The 21,675-nt window shown below is 38.1% G+C and overlaps 1 protein-coding gene and 1 pseudogene across 1 annotated transcript in view; one reads left to right on the forward strand and one right to left on the reverse strand.

Annotated features, from left to right (window-relative positions):
- Window positions 1-21,675, forward strand: part of DIPK1A (divergent protein kinase domain 1A) — a 125,306-nt gene that overhangs the window by 25,914 nt on the left and 77,717 nt on the right. The window lies entirely within an intron of this gene.
- LOC100604856 lies at window positions 8,505-11,642 on the reverse strand (annotated as a pseudogene).

A 21,675-nucleotide genomic window follows, 5' to 3' on the forward strand; every position in this document is an offset into this window, starting at 1 on the left:
GCCTCCCAAGTAGCTGCGACTACAGGTGCACGTCACCACACCTGGCTAAATCTTTTATATTTTTTTGTAGGGACAAGATCTCACCATGTTGCCCAGGCTGGTCTCAAACTCTTGGGCTCAAGTGATCCTCCTGCCTTGACCTTCCAAAGTGCTAGGGTTACAGGCATGAGCCACTGTGCCTGGCCCTCTCCAGTTTTTAGCTATTACAGATATTGAAGCTGTGGATATTCTAGTACCTGTCTTTTGGTGAACATACATAAGCATTTGTGTGGAATAGAATGGCTGGGTCATAGATATGCCTATGTTCTGTTTTTAAAAAAATTATTTTACTTATTTTTAAAAAATTGATGTAAATTGCATATATTTATAGTGTACAATATGATGTTTTGAAATATGTATACATTGTGGAATTGCTAAATTGAACTATTAGTAATTAACATATGCATTACCTCACATACTTTTTTTGTGGTGATGACACTTAAAATCTACTTTCTTAGCTATTTTCAAGTATGTATATAGTCATTAATTATAACCACAATGTTATATGATAGATTTCCTGAACTTATTCCTTCTGTCTAATTGAAATTTTGTATCCTTTGTCCAACATCTCCCTCTATGTTCAGTTTTTTTTAAAATGCCCATCTTTAATTTATTTTATTTTGTTTTTAGAGAGGTGGTCTTGCCATGTTGTGCATGGTAGAAGCAAAAAAAAAAAAAAGATTACAATTGCTGTGTGAAACCATTTTTTTAAAGGACTTAATATCGCATTCACCAAGGTGAAGTCTTCATGACCTAATCACCATCTAAAGGCCCTACCTCTTAATACTGTTGCATTGGAGATTAAGTTGCAACATGAATTTTGGAGGGAACACAAACATTCAAACCATAGCAAGTAGTGTATGACAGTTTCAGTTGCTCCACGTCCTCCCCAGTACATGGTATTTTACATATTCGTTTTAGATGTGCTGATGGGTGTAGAGTGAAAAACCACGTTGTGGTTTTTTGGTTCGTTGGTTTGTTTTTGAGATTGAGTCTTGCTCTGTCCACAAGCTGGAGTGCAATGACGTGATCTTGGTTTACTGCAACCTCCGCCTCCTGGGTTCAAGTGGTTTTCCTGCCTCAGCCTCCCGAATAGCTAGGATTACAGGTGCCCACCATGCCTGGCTAATTTTTATATTTTTAGTAGAGACAGGGTTTCACCATATTGGCCAGGCAGGTTTTGAACCCCTGACTTCAAGTGATCTGCCTGCCTCTGCCTCCCAAAATGCTGGGATTATAGGCATAAACCACCAGGCCCAGCCTGATACCATGTTGCAATTTGAATTTGCATCTCCTTGATAACTAATGAAGTTGGGCATCTTTTTCAGGTTTATTTTCCATTTGGATATCCTCTTTTATGAAGTCATTCAAGTTCAGATATTTTGTTCATATTTCTATTGGTGTTCTGTATATATTTTTTTAATCAACTCATAGGAATTCTCTGTGCAATCTCTATGTAAATAAACCCTTTCTCAGATATATTATTGCCATATCTTCTACTTTTGTTGTCATTTTGTTCTAATATTGTGTTTTGGTGAGCAGAAGTTCTTTTTTATTAAATTTTATTTATTTATTTATTTATTTTTGAGACAGAGTCTCGCTCTGTCACCCACCACCAGGCCCAGCTAATTTTTTTGTATTTTAGTAGAGACGGGGTTTCACCCTCTTAGCCAGGATGGTCTTGATCTCTTGACCTCGTGATCCGCCCGCCTCGGCCTCCTAAAGTGCTGGGATTACAGGCGTGAGCTACCATGCCTGGCCGAACAGAAATTCTTAATATAATCAAATTTATTATTTTTTTCTTTTATGATTAGAGGTTCTGTGTCCAGTTTAAGAAGACACAAATACTTTAAATATTCTAAGGTCACAAAGATATTCTATTGTTTTTCTCTGAAAGCGCAATTGTCCTATCTTTCATATTTAGATCTGCAGTCAGTTAGGAATTGATTTTTGTATATGGTGTAATTAGAGTTAAAGATATATGTATTTTTTCCAGTTAGATATTTAAATGACCTGGTACTGAGATTTTTTTAAAAGCAGCATTGCCCAAAAAAGCAACTTCGGCAATAGTTGGTTCATTCACCACTAGAATGAATTCCAATCCTAGCCCAAAAGGAGGCTGAAAGATGTGTCAGAGCCTCTTTTTCTTTCTGGATCACCATTTAGTCTATAACAAATAAAGCATGTGGGGATTTCTGTTGTGATCCCCACAAATTGAAAGTCACATCTGCAAAAGTTAGATAGAAGTATATCATGCAGTATCTGTGAAGTAATACTCGCAAAGTATTTATGATAGGTTAGTCACCAGTTAATGTGCTAGGAAGAAGTCACCATGCCCAGCTACTTTTAAAAATATTTTTTAGTAGAGAAGGGCTTCACCATGTTGGCCAGGCTGGTCTCAAACTCCTGACCTCAAGTAATCTGCCCGCCTCAGCCTCCCAAAATGCTGGGATTACAGATATGAGCCACCATGCCCAGCCTTGGATTAGCTCTTTATGATTCCTTAATCCTTTTTTCTAGTACCTTACAAATTAATTTTTCTGTTTTACATCTGTTAAGAGACAAAGGACTTAAGTGCAATTAAATTGGACATAAAAACTGGTAAGAATTTATTAAATAGTAAAACTCATGATCCTATTCAATTGTAAACTCTTGGTAGCTAGTGGGTACAGGGACTATGTTTATACTTTTTGGATTTCCATAGAGTGAATGAACAGTGAATTGCATGTAAGGGTATCTATATCTTTGTGAATTCACAATTGTCTCAAGTAGTAGAAAAGCAAAAGTAAAAGTTGTTTTTACAGTTGATTTACAGTTTTTACCAAAGATCTAAATGATCTATGTATTAAACAGGATCAAACTTAATCATCCGTGACCATGTATAACCACACTCAATAAAGCAATAGATAAAGGATCTTGATGTCTGATAGTGCTGCGTGGTACTTGCTATGGAGGGTCTGGCAGAACTGGACTAAAACAGCTTCTCTGAGCTTCTTTCTTTCTTTCTTTTTTCTTTTTCTTTTCTTTTCTGTTTTGTTGAGACGGAGTTTCACTCTTGTTGCCCAGGCTGGAGTGGAGTGGCATGATCTCGGTTCACTGCAACCTCCGCCTCCCGGGTTCAAGCAATTCTCCTGCCTCAGCCTCCCAAGTACCTGGGATTACAGGCATGAACCACCATGCCTGGCTAATTTTTGTATTTTTAGTAAAGTTGGGGTTTCTCCATGTTGGTCAGGCTGGTCTCAAACTCCCGACCTCTGGTGATCCACCTGCCTCGGCCTCCCAAAGTGTTGGAATTACAAGCGTGAGCCACCATGCCCAGTTGCTCTGAGCTTCTTTTATGTTCTCCTGTTTCCCCTTCAGAAAAACTATTCTTAGGTTTTCAAAGCCGCCTATTTAGTTAAATGAATGCAGAAAGATGTGATCCAGATTTCCATAACTTCAACTGTGTACTGCATTTTTCTGACATTGTTTTTCTTGCTGACTCTATGCAGAGCCAAATCTACAGCTTTTTTATAGTAGAGATGATGTTTCCTGTGAGGTTTTTTTGTTGTTGTTACTGTTGTTCTTTTGTTTTTCTTTTTGAGATGAAGTCTCTCTCTGTCGCCCAGGCTGGAATGCAGCGGCGTGATCATAGCTCATTGCAGCCTTGAACTCTTGGGCCGAGGTGATCGATCATCCCATCTCAGACACCTGAGTAGCTGTTCCAGCCACCAGAGTAGATGTTCCAGCCTGGCTAATTTTTATCTTCCTATTTTTTGTAGAGACAGGGTCTCGCTTTGTTGCCCAGGCTAGTCGTGAACTCCTGATCCTCCCGCCTCAGCCTTCCAAAGTGCTGGGATTACAGACATGAGCCACCATGCCCAGCCATTTCCTGTGTTTTAATGTCTTTAGTTAGTTAGGTATAGAATAGTGAGGGATTTTTTTTTGCTCAATTATTTGAACATGTTATAATATAATAAGGATAACATAAAGATCTTATCCTTGAGTTGTCTGGAACTGTATTTTAAATGATAAAACTAATTTCAGCGACCCTGATTGACCCTGTTGATTTTATAGATAAGGAGGAAACATGTTCAGGTCACGCAGCTAGTCAGTAGCAGGGATAGCACTTAAATCCTGGTCTTGTGACCTTGATTCCAGTACCCCTCTCTGCTTTTAAATATATTGAGCTATAATTTTTAAAGAATCTCCCCAAGTTTAAAGATTCAGTATTTATTAATTGTGTTTTAATAGTTTTAAAACCATTTCTAATCTCATTTTATTTTGGTGACTCTGGGACTTAAAATACATAGTTCTTTAAAAAACTGTTATATTAATATATAGTATCTCACAAAATAAAAGTATATTGCAATTTCTAGCAAAATACTGAACGGGAATGTCAAGTTATGAAATGACTTAGATTAAAAGAGTTTAAGACGTGAGCAACACGTTCTTTTTAGTATTATTTAGAGCGTAGTGTTGCTCAGTAGAGAGGTGGAAATATTGAACTGGGAATCTCAAGACCTGTGTTTTGTCCTGTCACCGACTAGCTGTATGATTCTGGGCAAATGACCCACCTTCGCTGGGCTTCAGTTTGCTTGTCTGATACATAAGGGAATAGAGCTAGAATTAGAACTATCTCTTCAGTAAATAACTCTCACTATTGCTGAATGTGCGAAGTCAGAAAGAGCACATTTGCTGTCAGAAGTCTTTGGACATGAAAATGATCTGTGCCTAATATTCTTCATCTTGACACTATTAAGTAACCACAGGCCCGCCAGCCAGCCAGCAATCAATCTCCATCTGTAGAACTTCCATTGTTGTCCATGTATAGCAGTCTGGAGAAGGGCCAGGTTTTATTTTTGCCAGGAGCTCTCTTGGCAAATCTGTATCCCTAGGGATGTCTGTTTAATTTTGTGGTGCAGAGCACAGTTTAGTGAAAAAGAAGAGGAATGCTGAGCTATTTGACTCTGAATGCTTTCAGAGATAGATCATTTTCATTTGTTTCCATAGTATCTATGTTTCAAGATGTTTTGAGGGAAAAGGTGAGCCAAAATAAGATGAAAAGAGGAAGGTGAGAAACCTTCCAGTATATGCTGACTCAGGAAATACATTTCAACTATGCGAGTATGCGTGTTTCCGCAAATAGAAAACTTCTGATATACGTATCCAGATTTGTCATTTTAGCTTTTCTCATGCATAACTTTTTGATTTTAAACTAGTCTCCTAGATTTAAACTGTTAAGAAAAAAAACTTTTATGGAAAACTGGCATATTCTACTAGATATTTCAAAACTATCCCATTATCTTGCCTTCTGGAAATAAATATAAAAGTATCTGAATTTGAATAAATTCTCTACTTTTTTAATTCATTTATAAAGATCTCAGTTTACATCTAGATTTAACATTCATTTGTTCAAGAAAATTTATTTTGTGACCAAAAGTTGTATGCTGAAAATTAAATACCTGAATTTCTTAAACCATAGAAATAGATCAAGTTGAGGTTGCATTTAGTTAAAATGCCAGTGTGTGTTACCACTGACCTTCGTTCTTTATTATCTTAAGTTTTTCAGTCTTTCAAACCTTTAACATCTTTTTCTTCTAACTTTCATATCCATTTGTTGGCAAATCCTAAGAAGTTTACTTTCATAATGTCTCTCAAATTTCACCCTTTATCTTCACTGCTGTTGGCCTATCCTAATCCAGAAGGGCCTAGATTACTGCAACAACTTCCTAACTAGTCTCCCTTTCCTGAGTATTCCCTTTAAGTCTTAAGCTAACATCCAGATTAATCTTCTTTAAACATCAGACTGTATATCTGTTTAGAAATCTTAAAACTTCTTCATTTCAGTCTCAATACTGTCAAGCATTTAAAGCCCTTTATGTGTGGTCCTTTCTTTTCCATCCAACTGAATTAATTCAGCAAATAGTGTTGCAAGCAGCGATATGTGAGGCACTGTGCAAAGATAAAGATAAATCAAATCTAGCTTCTTGCAGATATAGGTCAGCATTAATGTCAACACATCCGGGATTTTTTTTTTTCCTTTTAGAAACTTGTTCTACTTCATTCCATTCCACTTAAATTATTCTTGCCCAAGTTATCAATGATCTCCTTATTGTTAGATCGGGCAGTTTTCTTTTCCTTTTTTTAAGAAACAGGGTCTTAAAAACAAACAACCCCATCAAAAAGTGGGCAAAGGACATGAACAGACACTTCTCAAAAGAAGACATTTATGCAGCCAAAAAACACATGAAGAAATGCTCATCATCACTGGCCATCAGAGAAATGCAAATCAAAACCACAGTGAGATACCATCTCACACCAGTTAGAATGGCCATCATTAAAAAATCAGGAAACAACAGGTGCTGGAGAGGATGTGGAGAAATAGGAACACTTTTACACTGTTGGTGGGACTGTAAACTAGTTCAACCATTATGGAAGTCAGTGTGGCGATTCCTCAGGGATCTCGAACTAGAAATACCATTTGACCCAGCCATCCCATTACTGGGTATATACCCAAAGGACTATAAAACATGCTGCTATAAAGACACATGCACACGTATGTTTATTGCGGCACTATTCACAATAGCAAAGAGTTGGAACCAACCCAAATGTCCAACAACGATAGACTGGATTAAGAAAATGTGGCACATATACACCATGGAATACTATGCAGCCATAAAAAATGATGAGTTCATGTCCTTTGTAGGGACATGGATGAAACTGGAAAACATCATTCTCAGTAAACTATCGCAAGGAGAAAAAACCAAACACCGCATGTTCTCACTCATAGGTGGGAATTGAACAATGAGAACTCATGGACACAGGAAGGGGAACATCACACTCCAGGGACTGTTGTGGGGTTGGGGAGAGGGGGGAGGGACAGCATTAGGAGATATACCTAATGCTAAATGACGAGTTAATGGGTGTAGGAAATCAACATGGCACATGGATACATATGTAACAAACCTGCACTTTGTGCACATGTACCCTAAAACCTAAAGTATAAAAAAAAAAAAAAAAAAAAAAAAAAAAAAAAACAAATAAAAGGAAGAGATGGATCATGTCAGGCTCATGTGGAAAAAAAAAAAAAACAACGAAACAGGGTCTTGCTATATTGCCCAGGCTGGTCTCAAACTCCTGGGCTCAAGCAATCTTCCTGCCTTGGCCTCCCAAAAGTGTTGAGATTATAGATGGGAACCACCACACCAGGCAGTTTTCAATATGAATTTTACTTTACTTTGTTATGGCATTATATGCTATTGACCATGCCTGCCTCCCTGATACTTCTTCCTTCTGTAGTTTTTAGGTATAGAAACTATTCACCTTTTCAATTTCTTCTTAGAACTTTTCAAAGGAACAAAGTTTTAGTTTTGTTGATTTTTATTTTAAGTTATGTTCTGTTTCATTCGTTTCTATCTTTATTATTTCTTTCCTTCTACTTCTTGGGTTTTGGGGGTTTTAGTTTGTTTTTCTGTTCCTTTTCTTCGTCTTGAGATGTATGTTTAGCTCTTTCATATTTTAAAAAATATACTTTAATTTTTAGAGCAATTTAAAATTTACGGCAAAATTAAGCAGAGCATTGTCATATACCCCTCTGCCCCACACATGTACAGCCTCCTCCACTATCAACATCCCTCACCAGAGTGGTACATATGTTACAATGGACAACCTACATTGACACATCATTATCTCCTGAAGCCCCTAGTTTACATTAGGGTTTACTCTTGGTGTACATTCTTTGGGTTTTGACAAGTGTATAATGGCATGTGTCCACCATTATATTATCAATCAGAGTAGTTTCACTGCCCTAAAAATCCTCGGTGCTCCACTTGTTCATCCCTCCAACCCCTAGCAACCACTGATGTTTTTACCATTGTCTTTTCTGGAATATTAGATAATTGGAATTCCACAGTATGTATGTAGCCTTTTCAGATTGGCTTCTTTCACTTAGGAATACACATTTAATCAGGTAGGGTATGTCTGACAAATAATTTTCTAAAATCTTAAAGTGACTACAAAAGGAATACACATTTAAGATTTCTCTACGTCTTTTCATGGCTTGATGGTTCATTTCTTTCTCTTTTTTACATTTTATAATTTAATAAAATGATAAACACTGTTATAGGTAAAAGACAATTCAGTACATTTAGTTGGATAATATTTTTTAAATTTTTTAATTTTTTTTTTGAGACAGAGTCTTGCTCTGTCGCCCAGGCTGGAGTGCAGTGGTGTGAGCTCAGCTCACTGCAACCTCTGCCTCGCAGGTTTAAGTGATTATCCTGCCTCAGCCTCCGGAGTAGCTGGGACTACAGGCATGTGCCACCACACCTGGCTAATTTTTGTATGTTTGGTAGAGATGGGGTTTCACCACGTTGGCCAGACTGGTCTCGAACTCCTGACCTCAAGTGATCTGCCCGCCTCGGCCTCCCAAAGTGCTGGGATTACAGGCATGAGCCACTGTGCCCGGCCTAGTTGGATAATATTTAAAAATTTACATATTTGCGAGCTCATAGATTCTTTACCACCATGGTATATTTTAATCTATGTAGTCAGAGTCTTCTGGAATTCCAAAAGTTTTATCAATTTTATTTTCTTCAAACCCAAATTTTCTTTTGGCCCAAGATTTTATTGCAAATATGTTATCAGTCTATCTGTTAGCAAGTACTTTATTTGCCTGATGTATTTCTTCAACAACTTGCGGGTCACATTATTTGCATTTTTCAACTTCTGCCTTTAGCTGTTCCCTTTGATCCCAGAGTGAAGAATGCTCTTTGGCTAGCATGGTTCACTCCTTCATCTCATGTTGGCCAATTTTAGTTTTTCTGATGCTTGTCTGTAAATTTGCATGCTTTGGCTTGCCTGAAACAACTGAGATTTCAGAACCTCCAATTTACATGTTCTTGCATGAAGAATTTTACTTGGAAAAGACTGATAATAATTAGAAGTTCCAGTTCTCTCACAGTCAACCATATCGTTATCAACTAAACTTTGAAGGACTTTTTTCTTTTACTAACACAGCAGTAATGCCTTTCTCTTTGGGAGCAGTCTTCTCCATGTCTTTCTTTTTTTTTTTTTTTTAAGAGATGGCATCTCGCTATTTTGGCCAGGTTGATCTTGAACTCCTGGCCTCAAGCAGTCCTCCTGCATCAACCTCCCAACGTACTACTATTACAAGCATGAGCCACCACACCTGGCCTTCTCCATCTCTTTTAATTGATATACATCTTTTGTTTTAAAAAATGTTTCCATCATGCAGGCTTTCTTTTCTTCTGCACTTAGTCCTTTTTTCTTTGATACGGTGTGGGCACCAGGCCTTCCAATGGTGGGGTCTGCACATGGGGTGAGGGGCCAGCTCATTTCTTTTTATTGCTAAATAATGGCCCATTGTCTGATGTACCACAGTTTATGTATCATCCACCTACTGAAGGACATCTTGGTTACTTCCAGGTTTTGCCAATTATGTGAGAACTTGTACTTTCTCTTCAGTTTTTCTGTAAACCAAAAAAAATTGCTCTAAAGAATAAATCTATTAATTTTAAAAAATAAGAAAAAAGAATCTGTCTCTCCATTCATTCAGCAAACATTTGTCAAATATCTAATATGTGCCAAGCAAAGAATGAAGTACTAGAAGTAATCAATTACATAAGACATATTTCTTTCAAGGAGTGTAGTCTAGTGGGAAAAGTAAGTCAACAATTGGAGTGACATTTGTATTTCAGAAGTGTGTATAGAATGTCACAGGACCCCGGGAAGGGACCATCTTAGTCTTAGTTGGTGTAGGGAAGGGAGAGACAGAAAAGGCTTTTAAGAAGCCATGTTTATTGAAGACTTTTAGAATGAGTATCAGTTGACTAGATAAAAATTTGTGTGTGAGGGCATGGGCACCTTGAGGAGATAATATTCTATATAGAGTAAACAGTATCAGAAAAGGAATAGAAAGAAGAAACAGCGTGGCATGAACAGAGAATTATAAAAAGTTCTTTCCTTCTCAAAAGAAAAGATTGCATTTGGGGATATTCAGGTCATGAAACTAAGAGGGTAAATAATACCATGAAGGGCCCTCTGTGTTAAATGAATTAGAATTGGTTCTATATCCTGAAGGCTAAGGAAAGTTACTGATGGTGGATTTAGTTAATATGAGAAGATTCCTCTTTTTGTCTTCTGCAAATACATAGAAATGCTGGATAAAATATAAGCCCCCTTTCTCAGTTTTTTTTTATTACTACCTAATTAAGTTTGAAAGCAAGCAAAGGAGATCTCCAGATACCAGAAATGACAAGGAAACTCAAACCCAGATATGAAAGAGAGCTAAAGCCAAAATGGCCAATGGGGAGTGGGAACCATAGTTTCAAGGGCTATATGAGGTGAGGAGAAAAGACTTCAGGCTTCTGAGAGTCAGAGAATTGCAATTGACCTGTGTCTTTCAAATTGGGAGCCACAAAAGGCCGTGCTGCCTTTGAGGAAGAGTATTCAACAGCATCACTCCCCTGGCTTACAAAAGCAACAGGGACCTGTAAGTGGGGTTGTAGGCCTTCAGGGAGTCAGAAACAAGGAATAAGGCTAGAGGGAGAAGATGACCAGTGACCCAAGCCTAAGCCGGTCAGCTCATAGCATTCTACTGGCCACAGTGCTTGGTCCAAGGGTGGTTATGTTTTCTAAAAATTTATTTAGTTGGAGTGAAGCCCAGGACCATGTTTGTTGGTTTGACTCTTCCTTCTCTGGTTTTGAAGATGGAAGCATGTAGCTCTGAAAGCTGCTGGTTCCATCTTGTGACAACTTGGAAAGTCAGCCAGGATGAAGATGAACCTCTGGAAGGTGGGTGAAGAATCAAAAAAATTCACCCAGTGTGAAACACTGAATCAAAACAACACTGATTATTTCAGCTGCTGGTGATGACATAATAGATTACTCACACTAACCTCCCACAGATAAAGATTATTGAAATGTATATTTAAAAATTACATATATGTATTTATATATTTTAAACAGCTATTTAAAGGCACTGGAAAGGAAGTGAAAGAAAAGATAAACTCAATCTGAAAGGAAGGAACTTGCCCCTGAAGGTACTCCCCAGTCTGCCTGGCTCCAGAGGCAGAAATCTTGGATAACAGAGCTCAGGACTAACTAGTAGAGCAGCCAGAAACTTAGGCAAAAAATCTTGGAAGGGGAGGAGATGCAGAAAGATTAGTCCCCAAACCTGCATTTAACATCTGCGCAACTCCTTCATATGTGTGGGGAGGCCCCAGAAATGCAATGAAAAAGCAGCACTTGGAAGCTAAAAGAACGGAGAAGAGCTTTCAGCAGATGCTGATGGCAGGAGAGACAGAATTTGGAAATTGAGTCTCACCAAATTAACTGCCTGCTAGAACAAAGATCCATCTTCAGAGGAATGTTACAGAATCTAGAGTCATGACAACATATTATACATACTGTGTAATAACCAATCCAAAAATCGCTAGACATGTGAAGAAACAGGAAAATGTAACCACGTTCAAGAGAAAAGTAGTCAATAAAAAATATCTTCAAGATGACCAAGTGTTCATATTCGAAGTCAAAGATGTTAAAGCAGTCATTATAAATATGCTTAAGAACTATGAAAGAAAATATGTATAGTAATTGAACAAGTAGAAAACCTCAAACAGAGAAAGAGAAATTTTTTCTTTTTTTCTTTTTGTTTTTCTTTGAGATGGAGTCTCACTCTGTTGCCCAGGCTGGAGTGCAGTGGTGCGGTTTTGGCTCACTGCAACCTCTACCTCCCAGGTTCGAGCAATTCTCCTGCCTCAGCCTCCCGAATAGCTGGAATTGCAAGCATGCACCACCATGCCTGGCTAATTTTTGTATTTTTAGTAGAGACGGGGTTTTGCCATGTTGGCCAGGCTGGTCTCAAACCCCTGACCTCAGGTGATCTGCCCATCTTGGCCTCCCAAGAGACATTTTTTAAAAGTGAGAATTATAGAACACTAAAGTATGATAACTGAAGTGAGAAATGGACCTTACAGCAGATTTGGGACATCAAAGAGTCAATTAACTTGAAGACATCAATAGAAAATATTCAAAGAGCAGAGAGAAAAAAGATTCATGAAAACTAGACAGAGCCTATGAGACCTCTCGGACGCTAACAAGCAGTCTAAGCATACATGTAAATAGAGTTCCTAAAGAGCAAAGAGAGAAAATGGGCAAAAAATATTGAGAAAATTTCACCAACAGTAAAATTTAGTGAAAAAATATCAACTTAGAGATCCAGGAAGCTTAACAAACCCCAAGAAGAATAAGCACAAAGTTAACCACATCAGATACATTTTAATAAAACTGCTGAAGTCTTGGCTGCAGTGAGAGAACAACAACAGTTTACACACAGGGGACCAATAATACATAATTACAGCTGACTTCTCATTAGACACAGTGGAGGCCAAAAACAATGGCATTACATTATTAGATTTCTATAAGAAATAACGTGTCACTCTAGAATTTTTTTTTTTTTTTGAGACGGAGTCTCACTCTGTAGACAACCCAGGCTGGAGTGCAGTGGCGTGATGGTGGGCTCACTGCAAGCTCCGCCTCCCGGGTTCACGCCATTCTCCTGCCTCAGCCTCCCGAGTAGCTGGGACTACAGGTGCCCGCAACCATGCGTGGCTAATTTTTTGTATTTTTAGTAGAGATGGGGTTTCACCATGTTAGCCAGGATGGTCTCGATCTCCTGACCTTGTGATTCGCCCGCCTCAGCCTCCCAAAGTGCTGGGATTACAGGCGTGAGCCACCGCACCCAGCCCAGAATTTTTTTTTTTTTTTTTGAGTCAGGGTCTCACTCTGTCACCCAGGCTGGAGTGCAGTGGTGCAACCTTGGCTCATTGCAACCTCCACCTCCTGAATTCAAGCAATTCTCATGCCTCAGCCTCCCGAGTAGCTGGGATTACAGGCATGCGCCACCACGCCCAGCTGATTTTTGTATTTTTAGTAGAGTCGGGGTTTTGCCATGTTGGCCAGGCTAGTCTCAAACCCCTGAGCTCAAGCAATCTGCCCACCTTGGCCTTACAAAGTTCTGGGATTACAGGCTTGTGCCACCATACCCGGCCTCTAGAATTTCATATCCAGAAAAACTAGTCTTCAGGAGTGAAGATTAACCAAAGACATTTTTCAGATAAAAACAAGAATTCATCACCAGCAGACCTGTAATATAAGAAATGCTAAAATAAGTACTTCAGGCTGAAGAGCTAATACTAGAAATAACACCGGAAATGACACTAACTGGTAACTCATATCTTCGGAAATGAATGAAGATCAATAGAAATGGCAAATCAGTGAATAAATATGAAAGACTATAGATTATTTTCTTAATTTCTTCAAAAGACATATTAATGGTTAAAGAAAAATTAAAGCACTGTACTGTAGGGTTTATAACAGTAGCACAAAGGATTGGGATATTATAGAATTATGCTGTTACAAGATATCTATATTTGGTGTTTAGTAGTACAGCATTAACTCTAAGTAGATTGTATTAGTTATGGATGTGTATTTTAATTTATAAAGCAACCAGTAAAACAAAAATGCAAAGAGTTCAGCAAAGAGCAATAGAGGCCCACAAAATACTAGTTTACAACCACTAGGATGGCTATAATAAAAAAGATAGAACAATAACAAGTGTTCACAAGGATGTGGAGAAATAGGAACTCATACACTGCTGGTGGAAGTGTACAATATTGCAGCTGCTTCATAAAATAGTTTAGTAGTTTTTTAACAAGTTAAATGTAGGTTACATAAGACCCAGCAGTTCCACTCCTAGGTATATACCCAATGGAGATGAAAACCCACATCCACAGAAAAATATATACATGGATGTTCATATCAGCCTTATTTAAAATAGTAAAAAAGTAGAAACAATCCAAATGTCCATCAGCTGACGAATGGAAAAATAAAATGTGGTATATCTGTACAGTGGGATATTATTCAGCAATAAAAAGAAATGAAGTACTGATTTATGTTGTAACATGGATGAATCTTGAAAAGTTAAGTGAAAAAAGCCAGTCACAGAAGACCACATATTGTATTATATAATTTACATAAAATGTCTAGAATAAGCAAATCTATAGAGAAAGAGAGTTGATTAGTAGCTGCTTTGGGCTGGGGGAAAGAGGGGAAGGACAGCTAATAAGTATGGGGTTTCTTTGAAGGGGATGAAAATGATCTATAATTAGATTGTGGTGATGTTTTTACAACCCTATGAGTATATTTTTTAAAACATTGAATTGGGCCAGGTGCAGAGGCTCATGCCTGTAATCCCAGCACTTGGGGAGGCTGAGGTGGGAGAATTGCTTGAGCCTAGGAGTTAGAGACCAGCCTGGGCAACACAGTAAGATCTCATCTCTACAAAAAAAAAAAAAAAAAAAAAAAATTGGCATGGTGGCATGCACCTGTAGTCCCAGCTATTTGGGAAGCTGAGATGGGAGGATCACTTGTGCACAGAAGGTCAAGGCTGTGACCTTGTGGGGCTGTGATCGCCACTGTACTCCATCCTAGGCAACAAAGCAATACCGTGTCTCAAAACAACAACAACAAAACATTAAATTCTGTACTTTAAATGGGTGAATTGTATGGTATATGAGTTATATTTCATTAAAGCTGTTTTTAAAAGACGATAAGAATACTAAAATTTTTTTTTCAGTTCACCCCAAAAGAGGAACAGAGAAACAGCAAACAGATGAGACAAACACAAAACACTAAAATGGCCAGTCCAGCCAAATCCAGCCAAATCAAATGTAAATCAACTTAACATTACAATGAAAAGATAGAGATTGTCAAGTTGGATAAAAGCATTGCCCAGCTTTAAGCTCTCTACAAGGCATGCACTTAACAAAAGATACAAAGCTTCAAAGTAAAAGGATGGGAAAGGATATACCGTGTAAACAAATAATTAGAGAGTTAGAATAGATATTTTAATAATGGAAAAGATGGACTTCAAGGAGTACTACTAGAGATAAACAGGGACATTTTGTAATTTTAAAAACTCAATATATCAGAAAGACATAATCCCAAATGTATGTATGCCTAATTAGCTTCAAAATACATAAACCATAAAACTGACAGATGGAAGAAAGGATTCAAGTCCACAGTCATACTTGGAGATTTTCATATCCCTTTTAGAGCAATGAGTAGAACAACTAAGCCAAAAGTCTGTACAGATATAGAAGATCTTAATAGCCCTGTTAACCAGCTTGCCCCAGTTAATATTTATAGAACCCAATACCCAACAAATACAGAATAAACAGTCTTTTTAGGTACCGTGGAACTTTTACCGAAATGGGCCATATCCAGGGCCATGAAACAAGTCTTAATAAGTTTCAGAAGATTGAGATCTAACAGAGTATGTTTTCTGATTACAGTTGAATTAAACTATAAGTCAGTAACAAAAAGATATTTGGAAAATCCCCAAAGATTTAGAAATTAGATGGTGTATTTCTGAAAATATTTTGAACTGAATGGTAATAAAAAATGTGTTAACATTTTTGGGATGCAGTTAAAGCATTGCTTACAGAGAAATTTATAGCTTTAATTGTTCATATTAGAAAGGAAGAAGTGTTAAAATGTAATATTTAAGTTACCAGAGGCTGGAAAAAAATAAGCAAATTAAACCCAAGGAAGAAGAAAGTAAAGACAATAGCAGATATCAATTAATTAGAAAATAGGCAACAGAGACAATAAACAAAACCAAAATGGGTTTTTTCAAAAGATCAAAAAAATTGAAAACCCCTAGAAAAAGCTCATTATACCAATACTGATAATGAAGGAGGAGCATCATTATGTATCTGTAAACTTCAAAAAGATAATCAAATTCTAAAAACAACTGTACACAAATAAATTTGATGCCTTCGATGAAACAAATTCCTGGAAAAATGCAACTTTCCAAAACTGACACAAAATTAAATTTAAAAACTGAATAGTCTTGGCTGGGCACGGTGGCTCACACCTGTAATCCCAACACTTTGGGAGGCTGAGGAGGGTGGATCACGAGGTCAGAAGTTCAAGACCAGCCTGGCCAACATGGTGAAACCCCCATCTCTACTAAAAATACAAAAATAAGCCAGGCGTGGTGGTGCGTGCCTGTAATCCCAGCTACTCGGGAGGCTGAGGCAGGAGAATTGCTTGAATCTGGGAGGCAGAGGTTGCAGTGAGCTGAGATCGTGCCCCTGCACTCCAGCCTGGGTTGCAGAGCGAGACTATCTCAAAAACAAAAACAAAAAACAAAAAAAAACCCCAGAAAACTGAATAGTCTTTTATGTGTCAAGGAAATTCACTTTGTGATAGAAAACATTCCTACAAAGAAAACTTCAGGCCCAGAGAGTATCACAAGTGAATTCTCAAACATTTATGAAAGAGACTGTAAAATCTAACAAACAGCTTCAGAAAATAAAGGAAGAAGAAATAACTTCTCAACTAATTTTGTGAAGCTAGTATAATTCAGATACTAAAATCTAGTAAAGACATATGAAAAGTTAAAAATCTCTTATGAACATACATAAAGCTGTTTAACAAAATATTAACAAATTGAATCCAGCTATAAATAAAAGGATTAATAGAACATGACCAAGTGGGTTTTATCCCAGGAATATAAGATTGGTTTTGTATTTGAAAATAAATAAATGTAATCCACCATATTAATGATAAGGAAAAGAAATGTGGCCATCTCAATAGACACAGAAAAAAGCATTTGACCAAAATCAGCATGGGGCTTAAATAAAATCCAGCAAACTGGAATTAGAAGATAGTTTCATCAGTCTGATAAAGGGCATCTACAACATGCCTTCAGCTAACATCATTCTTAATAATAAGCCCCTGAGGACTATGCCTTTAATATCTGGAACAAGGCAAGTGCAGGGAGCCGAAGGCCCATGGGACATGACCAACTCAGCATTCCACTGGAGCCTATATGATCAAACAGCAAACTGTTTATCATGAATGCAGGATATGAGCAGACTCACAAGTGCTCCTGCCGACAGAAGGTTTGCTGGACAAAATCACTCCCTGGCACCGAGGTTATCTACTGCGACATCTAGAGCCTGTTGTTTGAAGAATGCAGTCTTGAAAGCCTACTCTGGACCGAGCAGCTGACCCCTTTTTCCACCCACCTTCTCACTATCTCTTTTGCCTGATAAATACGGAGGGCTGTGTAGAGCTCAGGGCCCTTGTCCACTAGAGGCAAAGTGCCCCCTGACTACTTCTTCCACATATACTCTTTTGTCTTTGTTTTTTATTCCCTCATTCGCCCCTCTTTTTGCAGTCCCCCTTGGTCCGTGCGGATTACATAGTGGCGCCCCCAAAACAGCGACAGAATTGGGTGCTCCACAGGCAAGGATACCATTCTCAAAATTTCTACTCAACATTTTTCTGAATGTCCTTGCCAATGCAATAAGGCAAGGAGAAGTAAAAAAAAAAAAAAAGATGAAAAAGGAAGAAGTAAAAGCTCCCTATTCTCAGATTATTTATATAGTAGAATATCCTAAGGAATCAATTTTAAACTACTATAAACAATAAGTAAATTTAACAAAGTCTTGAGATACAAAGGCAATAAAAAATTAACTGTATTTTTACTTAAATAAGATTTAAAAACCAATTATCTTTTAATAGCATCAAAAATACTTAAGAATAAATTTAATAAACATGCACACCTCTACACTGAAAAGTATAAAATACTGCTGAGAGAAATTTAAAAAGATGTAAATAAATGGAGAGGTACGTTATTTGAGTCCCTAAATTCTGTTTCAGTTGAAGCCAATTAGAGATAGATTTTCCATAGACTAATAACAAAAAGAGTCTCAAGTAATATGCTGGAGATTATAGTTTTGTTTTTGTTTTGTTTTGTTTCTAAATATTCCATCATTTCTGTGTTAACACTAAGCCTGATGGTTGGATTTGAGTTTAGCAGACCTGCCCCAGATGGAAGCCTGTTAAGACACCGGGAATTAGATTAGAAGTTATGCTCATCAACTATGCAGCTGTAGATTAGAGCAGAAGATTCCACTAGCACATATGTTGACAGAATGGGGCCAGTGGTGTTTCATATACCTGTTTGTTGTCAGATACCAGGTCTAGATGTTTTCCTCGTCCTCAAATGAGAGATCACATAACAATATGGGACTTATAAAACTTTCAGAACAAAGGGAACATCATTATGAAGATTTAGAGGAAGAGCAACTCTCTGAAAATTATTTATTGTAGAAATGTAAGAAATTTTGAAACTTTTCTAGCATCCTTAGTTGATTCAGGAAGATACAGCCTCTGTGGAACTGAAGTATAAAAGTATAAGGAACAGGCTGAGTGAGGTGGCTCATGCCTGTAATCCCAGCACTTTGGGAGGCCAAGGCAGGCGGTAACAAGGTCAGGAGTTGGAGACCAGCCTGGCCAATATGGTGAAATCACGTCTCTACTAAAACTACAAAAATTAGCTGGGTGTGGTGGTGGGCACCTGTAGTCCCAGCTACTCGGGAGGCTGAGACAGGAGAATCACTTGAACCCAGGAGGCAGAGGTTGCAGTGAGCTGAGATCGCGCCACTGCACTCCAGCCTGGGCAACAGAGTGAGACTCCGTCTCAAAAAAAACAAACACACACACACACACACACACACACACACACACACACACAAAGTATAAGGAGCAAATAGGCTGAGATGAAAAGGGAGCAATAAGCATGGAAAGCTACAGGTAAACTGGACATGCAATAGCAGTGAAGATATAAACTGAAGACAGTGTTAAAAGCAGGATTCACCCTGAGGTATACTGAAACAATGATGTGGAAAACACATTTGAGAAATTTTCTCAGAATGCAGAGGAAAAAAAGAAAGGAGATGAAAACTGTGAGGGAGATGGTAGCTATGGATGACAGACTTTTCTGCAGCACCAGTGCCAGAACTTGTGAGCCAAAGTTTTCAGGGGAAAAGGTTGTGACTAGAGAGTGTTGTACTGGCTGCATTGTGTTTCATTCTCGAAGGTTACAGATGTTCATGTATGCCAGGGTTCAAAATATGCTGTGCACATAGCCTTCTTGGAGAACTAAAACAAATGAACAAAGTTTTAATTGACTGAAAGACAAATCAAAATGAACTTAAGAATAGGATTTATGTTACTCAACACCTTCAGACTTCCAGAGGACTGCCAGCAAGTAATAGGGCCCTCCCGAGTTCTTAGAATCCTCATCTTAGCAAACCGCATTGATTGAACCGAGTCCATGGATGAGTCTGCAGAAATGTGTGTCGTGTTGGCATCTGGATTACACTTAAAAGCAAACAGTTCCCTCATGAGTTATTCTCCCCGGACAAAATTGTGTAGTTGGGCACAAATAATTTGTCTGGAAAACCCTCTCCCTAAGGCATTATTTACCACAAGATCCAGAAGTTCAATTAAATAAGATTACAGTACAATAATGCTAAAAAAAAAAAAAAATCTCCAAAAAACTGAAAAGAAATATTTCAAATGTTAAAAAATTAAATGACTACTAAGTTGTGATTTTTAAATCTTCTACTTTTGAAATGAGCATGTGTTTTTCAATAAAAAAAGCTATAAAGGAAAATTGATTAAAATGCTGTTAACTAAGCAAAAGGGCATACAAAATAGTGAAATGAAAGCCAAAAACAATTAAGATTTTAATTAAACAGTTACACTAGAGAACATAAATATTATTTAAACAGTAGTATGAGCTTAAACAATGTAAAAAGGAACATTTAAAACACTAACCTTTTTAGATTTAAAATTCTTAAATTTTAAAAAGAGACATTAAGTTCTTTGTGACTGCTCTACCAGAAAAAAAAAAAAAAACAGACAATAAATGTGAGGTCTTAATTTCTTTGTGCAGTAACCTCCAATCTGACGCAAACAATTAGAGCACATGCTGATGACCTTCAAGCTTGAGGGCTTTCCAGGTAATTGTTCTTTAGGTGGAGAGCCAAGGGCTGAGGATAGAACTCCTGGTCCCTTTCCTTGTACCTTTTATAGATGACTTGCTTTCACTTCTTAGTGACTACCCTGGTTTGATACTTGAAAATAGAGGAAGGATCAAACTTTTAGCCTTCACTTTGGATCCTGTTCTTACCTACTGCCCAACTCCGAGGAGCTGGTCTTTCTCCAGACAGTACTTCCACTCCAGAGATGTCCTGCCCAAGACTGACGCACAGTTGCTCTCCCACTGAGCCAGGTTCCTCAGGTCCCACCGTCCTCCTGTCCTCAAAAGCACTTAGGATGTAGCAAATTGTCTTATTTTTTTACTCCCGACTAGCAAATTCTCCTTTCTAATTAGTAAGCCTATATATGCTACCTTATACTTATGTCAATTTTTTTGCAACACATTGCATTTTCTACATACTTCCTCTGGATTTGGTCTGATATGGTCATCTTTGTGTTCTCTCCTTTGGGCTCTCCTTTTCTGGGACATCATTCACAATTTGTCCATCCTGAGTGTGTTTCTATAGCAATTGAAAACCAAAACACAATTGCTTTCTCAATACAGTTATAAACTCCTGAAATAAACAGTGTCTGAGGGCTGAAATTGTGTCTCACACTTTTCTTACGCAACCTAGAACAAAGCAACTTGGAATTAAAAAAAAATACTAAAGTGTCAGTAATAGCAGCAAGTAGCATTTCTTTGGCTCTGCATTACCCTCCTAACTGTGGAAACCGGCTTCCTCCAAACCCTTTCCCAACTAGTCCAGGGAGTCCCAGGGATAGCTCAAGTTTGCCTTTGACTGCAATTCTCTAGACTACTCTGTGGGTGGCCATTTCACCCAGCCTGTATTCCATGAATGTTTTTCTCTGAGATACCATGCCCCACACCCCTTTCCTTCCTCTTACACTCTGGCTCCTATGCAAAATCTACTGCCACCCCCATGCTCTGATACACAATGTTCTCTGAGACTCAGTTCTTTGGTTTGGTTCTTCAGCTGGTCTAGTTCAAGTGATGCATTGCCCTGCCTCTGCAATACCAACCCTTTGTCTTTACCCTAGCTTATGTGCTTGGATTCACTTTCCTTTAGAATGAGTTTTTTCCTAGGAGGATGCTGAAGCCACAGAACAAGTGCTCCCTGCTTCATGGACTAACTCACTGATCAACCATGTTAAACATCTGTTAATCTTCTAAGGTTGAGTTAAGAAACTGTCTTCTCCAAGAAGTCCTTTCAGAATTCCCTCTGCCTGTATCACCTCCAGCTAGATATGTATCTCTTCTTTGTACCATGGTTACTCTGAACATGTCCTGGTGTATTAGTCCCTTCTCACGCTGCTAATAAAGACATACTCGATACTGGGTAATATATAAGGAAAGAGATTTAATTGACTCACAGTTCCACGTGGCTGGAGAAGCCTCACAATCATGGTGAAAGGCAAAGGAGGAGCAAAGTCACATCTTACATGGTGGCAGGCAAGGAGAGCTTGTAGCAGGGGAACTCCCATTTATAAAACCATCAGATCTCTTGAGACTTATTCACTACCATGAGAACAGTATGGGGGAAACCACCCCCATTATTCATTTATCTCCACTGGCCGTGCCCTTGATACATGGGGATTATTACAATTCAAGGTGAGATTTGGGTGATGACACAGACAAATCATATCACTTGGATATAGTTTTTATCATATTGGATGGTAATTATCTTTTTACTTACCTGAGTCCCCATC

Source organism: Nomascus leucogenys, chromosome 12, assembly GCF_006542625.1.
Source record: "Nomascus leucogenys isolate Asia chromosome 12, Asia_NLE_v1, whole genome shotgun sequence".
In the NCBI taxonomy this organism is placed as follows: domain Eukaryota; kingdom Metazoa; phylum Chordata; class Mammalia; order Primates; family Hylobatidae; genus Nomascus; species Nomascus leucogenys.